Here is an 11,730-nt window from a genome sequence, read left to right on the forward strand (position 1 = left end):
GTGATGTTTTGATTGGCTAGGTTGGGGTCACATGTCCAGTGTTGTAGCCACCAGTGGACACCCACCTCCCTATTCCAGGGGAGCACAAAGAGTGAGAGTGGAGTAAGAGAGACATCCTAGAAGAAAGTCAGGGAATTTGGCTCCTGGGAGCCCAAAACACCAACACAGGAATATTATTACATGTTGACTGATGTCCTCAGGTTAAAATGCTTGTCAAGTGGCAATACTTCTTGTGGGCTCTGACTGTGGAACAGCTATGTTAACTGGTATCTAAAATATCCAGTCATTCTACCAATAAACACTTATTGAACATTTACTCTATTTACTGGCTCTAAACTAGATGTTGGGGTTACAGAAATAAAAATAGTCATTGCTGGCCGGGAGAGTCTAACATTATTGTTATTTTATCATCAGGGTCCTTGGTCATTACACATCTGCTGAGAGTATAATTTGGAGGAAAATCTGCTGATGGGAGTCTCTGGAGAACTTGATGGAGATGATGGGTGTTTAAAGCTCTTGTATACAATCTATTCATATCCCATATTTGCATTTGCCTTGTATTTTCATATTTCTCTCTCACTTAGTATGTCTCTACTGTCTCTTGACCATTAGTAAGTCACAGGTAGTCCATTAGGAGATTGTTGCAGAGAAATACTTCAGAGAGTTATTTCTGATCTGTACATTGTGACACACACCGTCTGTTTATGTGGTAAACAGCGAGCTGCTATGACATCATCTGTGGTGCAACATCATAGTGGAGGCTGCCAGCCATCCACTCTGTTGTCAGATGGATGGATCACTCTGTTGTCATTCACTTCGCAGATTTTTCTCAATGTATTTATCATACCATCAAAAAAATGGATGATCATAAAAAATTTTATGAGAAAAAATTCCAGGTTTGCGTGATTTTGGCATTGGATAAGGAATTGCTTTGGTAAGGTAGGGGTCATGAGTGGTAAACTCAAGACTGACGGCAGGAAAGTGTAGGGATGAGAACACGGGGCCATGCAGTTCTCCAACAGAGCACTGCACACTGGTTTGGTGGTTGAGGAAGGCTTCTTGTAGAAACTGGAGGTAATGTTTGAAGGATGAAGGGGAATGAACCAAGAGTGCAGAGATTAGTGGATGTAGTAAATTCCTTAAATTGGGAGAGAGCAAAGTTTTAGAAGATAATGTTCATATTTTAGAATGTACCTGATGCTATGCAAATGACTTAAGTGAGTTTGGTCACTTCATATTTATAGCAGTTTTGTAAATTCCGAATTGTGTTATCACCATATTCAGATGAAGAAATGGACCACCCCCTGAACTTCTCCTGTCTCACCACACACACAGAAAGATTAGGTAAGTTGCTCTAAGCCACACCACTAGAACAGGCCAAACTGGGATTTGAATTCAGGGAGTTCACTACACAATCTCTTAACTGCTGCATACAGAAGTTTCTGGAAAGAAAATTGCTACTATGGCTGAAGCTCAGGGAGCTAAGAGAAAATAGTATGAGATATGGCTGAAAAAGTAGTTAGGGGCCGGGCAGTGGAGGACCTTATAGGCTGAGGTGAGAATTGGGCCATATGAAGACTTTGAGAGGTTTTAGCAAGACCATGATGTGAGTTGATTTATTTTTTGAGAAGATTACTCTAGCTGGTGGGCTGAGAACGAATTGTAGTGGGCAGTACTTGAAGCAGGGGGATGTGTTGGGAGGCTGCTTCAGTGGTCCAGGTGAGAGCTGATGGCTCACTGAACTGAAGTGATGGCAGTAAAAGCAGCCATAAATGGGTGTATACAATAGATAAATAAGGTATAAAATTGCCTGGGTTTGGAGATTGATTAGGGGGAGAAGATAGAGGGCAGGGTCATTGGTATCTGGCTTATGGAACTGGATTGATATTGGCACTGTCTACTGAGTTGGGGCCACAAAAGGAGACTAAGTTGTGGTGGTGCTATGGCTTGCCTGATATGTGTTCCCCCCTACCCAAATTCATATGTTGAAATCCTCACCTCCAAAAGTGATGGTATTAGTAGTCGGTGAGGCCTTTGTATATGATACTTTCAAACATTTCTGGGAAACTAAGGAATATAATGCTGTTGGTTGGTTGCTCCTAATGTTGCTGTCAAAGTAGTGATAAGAAAGGATGATCTCAGGGATTTGAATTCCCTGAGAGCCTGTAGGTTTGCCTTGAGGGAGAGTCTGATCTCCTGCAGGAGGGCTAAAATCAGCCAAATTTTTTCTTCCTTTTTCCTATGACTTTATGCTCTGCTGGCTTAGAGGACTTAGTTCCAGAGAGAGGAATGCTTCCACAGGGAGACACAACAATGATTCCATTGAACTGGAAGTTATAATTGCCACTTGGCTGCTCTGGACTCCTAGTGCCTCTGAATCTACAGGCCAGGAAGAGAATTATGTGCTGACTTGGTGATTGATCCCAACTACCAAGGGAAGATTGGATTACTATTCCACAGTGAAGCTAAGGAAGAGTATGTTTGGATTATAGGAAATCCCTTAAGGGATCTCTTGGTATCACTGTGTCCTATGATTAAGGTCCATGGAAAACTACAACCCAATCCAGGCAGACCTAGTAGTGGCCCAGATTCTCCAAGAGTAAAGGTTTGGGTCATCCAGCCAGGTAAAGAACCACAACTAGCTGAGGTACTTGCTGAAAACAAAGGGGATATAGTATGGATAGTAGAAGAAGATAGTTATAAATACGAGGACTGCAATTGTCATGAATATTTCCTCCTTATTTTGTGTCTGTATACATATATTAAGTAAATGTCTTTGATCTCTTTCCTTTCTTGTTCCCTTATCATGTAACTTAAGATATACTGACTTTATATCATAGTATTTAAGTGTTAACTTATGCCATACTATTTTAAGTTTATAGGATACCAACAACAACAACAAAAAAGCAGTAAATGTCACTCAAGGATTTACCTTCTCTTCTGGGGAAGGGGTTAGTGCATTTTTGGCTGTACGCAGGATATTTGCATCATGTTAGGCAGAATTATGACTTTGTTAATGTCTTTGTTTGGAGCTTAAAAATGGTTTAAGGAGGTGCATGTAGGGGTTACGTTGACAAGGGGTTGCAATGGTTAATTTTGTGTGCCAACTTGACTGGGCTGAGGGATGCCCAGATAGCTGGTAAAGAATTATTTCTAAGTGTGTCTGTGAAGGTGTTTCTGAAAGAGATTAGCATTTGATTCAGTAAACTGCGTAAAGAGATCTGTTTTCCCCAAGGTGGGTGAGAGCTGTTTGGGGCCTGAATGGATTAAAGAGGCAAGGGAAGGGCAATTCCTCTCTCTCTCTTCTTGAACTGGGTGGGATGTCCATCTTCTCCTGACCTTGAGCTTTGAAGCTTCTGGTTCTCAGGCCTTCAGCCTTGGGCACTTATACCAGTTTACCCATTGTCCTCCCCCACAACTCCAGTTCTTAGGCCTTTGGACTCAGACTGAATTATTTCACCAGCTTTCCTAGTTCTCTAGCTTGAGACAGCAGATTGTAGAACTTCTTGGCCTCCATAACCATGGGAGCCAATTCCTATAATAAACCTCCTCATATATATCTATATATGGTTGACCCTTGAAAAACTTAGGAGTCAGGGGTGCTGACCTCTCATGCAGTCAAAAATCCATGTATAACTTTTGACTCTCAAAAACTTAACTACTGATAGCTTACTGTTGACTGGAAGCCTTACAGATAACCTAAACTGTCAATTAACACATATTTTGTATGTTATAGATATACTGCATTCTTACAATAAAGTAAGCTAGAGAAAAGCAGATGTTATTAAGAAAATCGTAAGGAAGAGAAAATACATTTACAGTACAGTATGTATTTGTAAAAGAAAAATCCACGTATAAGTGGACCCGTGCAGTTCAAACCCATGTTGTTCAAGGATCAACTGTATATCCTGTTGGTTCTATTTCTCTGGAGAGCCCTGACTCATACAGGTAGATAAGATGTTGGATTACATCAGGGACATGTTGAGTTCAGGTTCCTCTGAGACGTAAAATTGGCGGTTACAGGTATTTGTCTGGAACTCAGGGAAAGGCCAGAGAGCTAAACCGCACATTTGGGCGCTATATTAGTTTTTAGGCCTGCTGTAACAAATTACTACGCACTTGGCTGCTTAAACAACAGAAACGTATTCGCTCATAGTTCTGGAGGCCAGAAGTCCAGAGTCAAGGGGTCAGCAGAGTTGGTTCCCTCTGGAGGCTCCGAGGCAGAATCTATTCCATGGCTCTCTTCTAGCTTCTGGTGACTGCTGGTGATCCTTGGCCTAGGGCTGCATAACTACAATCTCTGTCTTCAAATGGCTTTCCCCTCTGGATGTCTCTGTATCTTCTCCTTCTCTGTCACTTATAAGGTCACCTATCACTGGATTTAGGATCCAAACTAAATACAGGATGATCTCATCTTGAAATCTTTAACTTGATTACATTTGCCAAGAGTCTATTTCCAAATAAGGTTACATTCATAGATACTGGTTAGGATTGGACATATCTCTTTGGACTCCTCTTCAATCCACTATAAGTGCTATCAATTTAGAGATGTTATTCATACCTTGGAGCATGCATGCCATCCCTTCAAGGGAGAATTACACAGGAAGAAGAAAAGAGGGTCCAAAGCAGAGGCTTAAAGATCTCCATTATATAATGGGTGGGTAGAAACGGATGAGCCTACAAAGTAGAATAAAAGGAAGGGGCCAGAGGAGTAGAAGGAACACCAGGAGGCAGAAGGCATTTCAAGAAAGAGGGAGGGAACAATGCCTACAAATGGTCACCAAAGAAGTGCTAGGTACTGGGCTTAAAGTAATATTCATTATTGGCCTTTGATGTTGCTAATTTTTAAAGAGCTAATGTTATACATTTGTTCTAGGTTGTTTTTGTTTGTTTGAACTTTAACCAGAACACTAGATAGAATGTTAACTTTATAGCAAGTTTAGTCAGACAAACACATATACGTTCATAGAGAAATTTTCTGTACTCCTTGTTTTTCTTTTTGGTAGAGACATTCCAAATAGCTCATCACCTGAATCTTCCTGACTAAGATTTAATTTTTATGTAGTAAGTCAACTTTATCCTTCAACTTTGGAGTGCACTACAGTATAGCCCTGAATCTTCCTTGCAGTGACATTTTTGAAACAACCCCCTTCTTTTAGTGCCTTTGTTGTAGAATGATTTTACCAGGAAGAAGATGCATTTCAAAATATATAGGGGAGTGCCTGGGTGGCTCAGTCAATTGAGTGTCCAACTCTTGATCTCAGCTCAGGTCATGATCTCAGGGTTATGAGATCAAGCTGTGTGTCAGTCTCCACTCTGGGCATGGAGCCTGCTTGGGATTCTCTTTCTCCCTCTCTCTCTGTCTCTGTTCTCTCTCTCTCTCTCTCCACCAATTTCTAGGAATATCATTGAACTCTTAATAAGACTTAACATTGTGTTTCTTTTGAGATAGTGCATGAAGCAAAAATGCTTTGGCAAAAAATACCCCCCTGTATTTACCAAATTCCTGGTTACTGGGTGGATGGAAAACTGGGTCTAGCTTTGTGGGGGAACACTATCTCTTTACAGGTATATTGGTGCTTCCTGCTTTTTACTGAAGCTTCTTCCTGGATGTGGAGGGACCCGATGAGGGTGAAGGAGCAAAGATGGGAGCTGGGGTCTCCATAGGCATGCATTGAAGGACAAAATCTGTTTGGCAGTGTTTGTGTAGGGAGTGACAGGGAAGAAGTTGAGAGAATCATGTCAAATTATGGAGAACCTTGGATGCCAAGCCAAGTTCAGGACCTCCCAGTGGAAACAGTGGGGTCTGTCCCAGAGCAGAAGAATCCTTTCTCCACTTCTATAGTTGTGATGCATTGTGGGTTTTCAGTGCAAGTATAGTAATCCAGGGTGTAATTATTTGTATTCTTTCTGGGCTAAGTTGAGAGTTTCTCCAGACTGAGGTCAGATTTTCATAGATCAACATGGGATTCCTATGCTAGGAACAGAGGAGAGTGGTTCAGGTAAAGGCAGCTGGTTCTGAGGTCTTGTGATGCTGCAGGCACTGTGACCCCCCAACCCTCACACCCATGGGCTTCACATCACACGGTGTGGCTCAGATCAAATGGGCCACGATGGTGGAGGCCCCTGGAAGCCAATCAGAAGTGACCAGAGGGGTCATGTTCATCCTCTGTGTATTTTTATTTCCCTACTTCTTTCAGTTCAGAGAAGCTCTGGAGAGATGTGTTCCTTCTGTTTTTATTAAGTTCTTCTGGTTTGAGGAGTGAAAGAGAAGGGGAACAGGGAGGGGGCTGTAGATGAGATGGCCTCCAGGCTGGGATTTATAAGAACATCTTTCCACTGGGTGATGTCTGCAAGAGGTAGAGGTATGGTTTCAATTCTGCTCTGGCAAGGCGGGCCAGCCCACGTTGCCAGCACATAGTTCTCTTGCAAGTCTCACACTGATTCGAGAGTTTGTAGACAACTTTGTACTTTGGGTCTCTGCCAGCTGTCCTGAAGAAACAACTCCCCTTGGCTTCACATTTTCTATCTCGCCCTCCCCACTCCTAACCAAAGTTAGAGAATAATAATTGTTTTCTTAGCAAGCACTACTCCTAAGTAAACCCAAGAAGGACCCGAGCAATGGTGCTTTTGGGACCAGCAGAGTCTTTTTCACCTCTTTGTGACTTTTCTTTCTTTGATGGCAGAAGAACACCGCCCCCAGATTTGTACTGCTGCAGAGACTGTCGGTGAGGAGAGGGTCATTGCACAAGTAGACGTCAGGCCCGGGGGATGGCATTTTGGTTTTTGTTTTGTTTTAAACTACTAATCGACTCTAGATTTTAAGTTTGCTTATTTTGTGAGAGAGAATAAGCGTGAGTCGGGGAGGGACAGAGAGTGGGAGAGAGAGAATCCCAAGCAGGCTCTGCACCATCAGTGCACAGAGCCCAAGGTGGGGCTGGAACCCACCAACTGTGAGATCATGATCTGAGCCAAGATCAAGAGTCAGATGCTTAACTGACTGAGCCACGTACATGCCCCTAACTCCAGGGTTTTTTTTTGTATTTAACTTGCCACCATATTGTCTGATGTATTAACAACAGAAGGAAAATAACGTATTTCTATTTTGTCTCTCTTATTCTCCAAAATATTTATTGAAAATGTAGCCAACTCCTGTAGAATCTGATTTACTTGTCCATGGACCACCCAAACCATCAGCCCCGCTCCTCCCTCTCCCCCTAATATCTCTTACATAAGGACAGTTGAGTGTTGGCCCCAGATGGGGTATAAGGAAGGGAAAGGTGGCTGCCTCTCTGCCCCTGTGTCAGCACATTCTCAGTCTGCATCCAGAATCTGTGTAGAGCAGGTGTGAGCATAGAACCCCTTCGCTTAAAACATAGACTGGCAACTTCTTCTGTAAAGAGTCAGATGGTCAATATCTTAGCCTTCACAGGCTATGCTGTCTCTGTTACAACTGCTCAGCTCTGCGTTTGCATCGTAAAAGGAGCCCGCTGCGTACTGAGTGGCTCTGGCTATTTTCCAATAAAGACGTGTTTACCAAAATGGGCAGAAAGTAGATTTGACTCAGAGCTGTGGTTTGTCAGCCCCTGACTTAAAACCTGTCAGCGTTGTGCCTGTGCCCTCAAATTGAATCCCAACTCCTACCTGGTGTGCAAGGGGCATACTTTGGTCCCTCTCATGTGTCATGTACTTTCTGCTCCCTGCACTGCACTCCAGCCACATTGCTTTGTTTCTGGCCCTCAGACGTGTCTTACTTCCTCTCATCTCGAGAAATCCGAGCTATTGTGCAAGTTGTTCCTTTGGCCTTACACTGTCTTCCAACCCTCTCTCTCCTCCACACATTTACATCTGCCTTACTCTCCAGATCTCAGTTGGATCTTTTCTAGCACATCTCCCTTAATCCCTGTGCATAAGTTAGGACTCTTGACAGCAAATGACAGAAACTAAATTTAGTTAAACTGAGGAATTGATATGGTATAGTTTGGCTGAAACAAATGATATTGTTTGGCTGAAATCAACAAACCCTGGGCAGGGCTAAGAGGAAGTGAGCTTAGGCATGACTAAAATCACAGACGCAATGAGTAACACAGTTGATGTAGAATGTTCTCATCTCACGGTAGACATGTGGGGGTGTCTCCTACATCGAGTGGCCTTCCAGTCTACAGCATACTTGAGAAACTGGAACAATGAGGGCCTTTGGGGATCAAAAAGGATGCCCAAAGGATTTACATTCTTCAGTACGTACCAAGGGTACCAAGGGCATCACTGGTTTCTAGTAATATCTAATAGCAAAACATATATGATATTTATTATATGCCAGGCCCTGTTCTAAGCACTTCATGCGAATTATTTAACCTTGCAATAACTCTATCAATGAATGCTAATGTCATTACCACTTTATGGGTTATCTTAGTTATCTAATTAATTGTGCAGCCAAAATTTAGTGGCTTAATACAACAAACATTTATTTTCTCACAGTTTTTGTGGATCAAGCAGCCAGGTGTGGCTTAGCTGGTCTTTGGGCTCAGTGTCTCTTGTAAGTCTGTGATCAAGGCGTTGGCCAGGCTGCAGTGACCTTGAGGCTTGACTAGAGAAGAACTTACTTCCAAGCTACGTCATGTGGCTGTTGGCAGAGTAGACTCAGGGCCCCAGTTCCTTGTTGGCTGTTGACCAGAGTTCCTTGCCATGAAGCAAGTTGCCATATTGTGAACTTTCCTATGGAGAAACCCAGTTCTTTGCCATGTGGGGCTCTTCATAGGAAAGCTCACAATATGGCAACTTGCTTCACCAAAGTGAGTGCATAAGAAGAGTCAGAGACTGAGAAAGATGGGAGTCATAGGCTTTTGTTACCTAAACTTGGTGATGATGTCCTATTGCTCTTGCTGTATTCTGTCCATAGAAACAAGTCATGAAGCCCTCGCCCACACTCCAGGGGAGGGGATTACAGAATACCAGGAGACAGGAACCTTTGGGAACCAGGTCAGTAGCTGCCTACCACATAGATGAAGAAACCAAGGCACCAAAAGTCATGGATCTGCCCTAAGGTAACACAGTTAATCAACCAGAGAACCCAGAAATGAGACCTAGGACTTGTGCTTGTAACCACCAAGCCATCCTGGGCAATTAGATTTGTATAAGCTCCCAGGTGATTCTAACGTGTAGCTGAGACTGTGAATCACAAGCCTAGCCTTCATAAGCTTCAGTGTGCACACAAATCATCTGTGTTCTGGTTAAAATGCTTATTCTGATTTGGTGGGCTTGGGATGGGGCCTGAGGTTCTGAATTTCTAACAAGTTCTGGGTGATGCTTATGTCACTAGCCTGTGGACCACACTTTGAGTAGCAAGGGCCTGAAGGAACAACTCTGGGCTGAAAGTCGAGCGAGTGATTGTTTTTCCACTTGTGATTTTTCCTCACATTGGTGGTAAGTGGGCCAGTCATTTGATCTTTCTGATTTTTAAAAATCTTCCATTTATTTTTTCATTCATTCATTCATTCATTCATTCACATTCAATGTTCAATAGCCATTCATCCAATAACAGCCAATACTAATTTTTAAGCACTTTTTTAAATCCTGGCTATAAATATAACAGCAATTCTTGTCTTTCAGGTTTGATGGAAATGTTAATTCCTATGGAAAGCTTCTCCCATTCCCAAAGACCTCACCTTCAGACCTGCTTACATGATATCTTTTGTGTTTCTGTCACTACTTTTATATTGCATTACAATTGTTCATGGATACTCCTCCCCCATTTGATGGTTTTTTTTAAAAAGATTTTTTAAGTAATCTCTACACCCAATGTGAGGCTCAAACTCACAGCTCTGAGATCAAGAGTTGCATGCTCTACCGACTGAGCCAGCCAGATGCATCACCCTGCAGCCCCTATTTGATGGTTTTATGTGAATTTTAAAAAGACATCCCTTTTTCTTTTTAAAAAAATTTTTTTAATGTTTATTTAGTTTTGAGAGAACAACACAGTGTGAATGGGGGAGGGGTGGAGAGCAAGGGAGGGGCAGAGAGAGAGGGAGACACAGAATCTGAAGCAGGCTCCAGGCTTTGAGCTGTCAGCACAGAGCACGATGCGGGGCTTGAACTCATGAACTGAGATCATGACCTGAACCAGAGTCTGGCACTTAACTGACTGAGCCACCCAGGTGCCCCATAAAGACATCCTTTTTTCAAAACTCTGTATGTTCATCTGCAGGAAAACTCAGCTAAATATTCAGGTCTGGGATGTATATGATGTTGATGATGGCCTTGAAGCTGTGCATTGTCTCTCACCTTTGTCCTTATCTGTCCCCCACGCTGGATATCGACTCTGCAGCTGGGACTGTGTCTGTTCCATCTTTATATCCCCCAGTGCCTAGCACAATGCCTAATATGTAGTAATCATGCAAAAAGTCTTTGTTGAATGAAGAAACATTTATTATAGAAAATATTGAAAGGCAAAAAATAAAAAAATGAAGTGCCATCCTATTTCACAGCGGTAACCTTTGCCAATGTTTTGTTGTACCTCCTTTGGTCTTTTTTCCATTCATAAATAGGTGTGGCATCCATATCTACATTTGCCTTGATAATATGTAGCTTTTCCTGTCTTTCTTTTGAGTGATAGCAGCCAGCATTTACTGACACTGTGCAGAGTGCTTGGTAAAATCCATTGTAATAAGCCCCACTTGCTGTCACTAAGCTCCTGGGAACTTATAGTCTGGGGACAGAGTTAGAGTCATGGCTAACAAGGCACAGCTGTCATGAGGCTTGATGTTTTGAGATCTAGCCTGACATCTTCAATATGATGTGGGGGGAGCAGGTGCTTTGAGAATTGCCAGGAGGGGTGGGACAGACCCTAGGACTTGACCCTGGGGGCCACCCTTCCTGAGACTGTTTGACAGCCAACATAGTTCTCCACTTGATAAGAGCAATTCTACTCTGAAAATCCCTCAGAACAGGGCACATCATCTGAAGTTGAAACGCACTATAACTTTTAGTGAGAAAGAAATTTTTTCATTGCAAGCCCTTAGATTGACCTCCATTCTGCTAAAAAACATGACAGAAACAAACAAATAAGAACAACCACCAAATCCCATTAAAATGTATGAAATTACTTCCTTTGTTAATGTAGCCTGACAAAGCATTGCCCTTCATCAATTACTCTATATAATATGGCTGTTTACTTGCTCTCATTAATCCATTACACAGAGCACAATTAAGACTTGGCTTTTGGCTTACAGCTATGATAGCAAATTTTTAAACAATTCAGCCTTTAGCACAAACAAATAAAGAAACTCAGGGCAGTAGGGATGAGAGAAACCCATTGAAACCAAGAATCATACTACACTTTCTGGAGAGGTTGTGTGTCATCCTTGTGCAGAGAGCCATGAGAATCTTCTCTGATTCATTCCAATTTTCTCCTATGTGCTGCTGAAGCAAGTGCTATGCTCTCTGGAGAGGTTGATATCACTGGGCTTAAAGGCACAAGATTGTGTCCTTTATTAATGAGCAGACCACTGGGATTCTGAGAGGAGAATTCGGTGAAATGGGTGCTAACTGTACAATTGCAAAAATGGCCCCGTGGTAACTTTGGACTGTGGCACCCAGCTGCATGCAAGGTGAGCAAAGGACAGGTGGATCTTGCACAGTGCCAAGACCCAAGGAGCTGAAAGAGGGCTACTGAATAAAACTGGGCTGATAAGGTGAATCTAATGTCGTGTCTGTATGATTATACCCATGTTG

At 42.6% G+C, this 11,730-nt stretch overlaps 1 non-coding gene across 1 annotated transcript; it reads right to left on the reverse strand.

Moving 5' to 3' along the window:
- Nucleotides 1-11,320: 11,320 nt before the first annotated feature.
- On the reverse strand, nt 11,321-11,427 carry LOC123592304. Its single transcript, XR_006709697.1, has one exon. It is a non-coding gene; the product is annotated as a U6 spliceosomal RNA (small nuclear RNA).
- Between the last annotated feature and the right edge of the window lie 303 nt (nt 11,428-11,730).

This window comes from Leopardus geoffroyi, chromosome B4 (assembly GCF_018350155.1).
Source record: "Leopardus geoffroyi isolate Oge1 chromosome B4, O.geoffroyi_Oge1_pat1.0, whole genome shotgun sequence".
NCBI lineage: Eukaryota > Metazoa > Chordata > Mammalia > Carnivora > Felidae > Leopardus > Leopardus geoffroyi.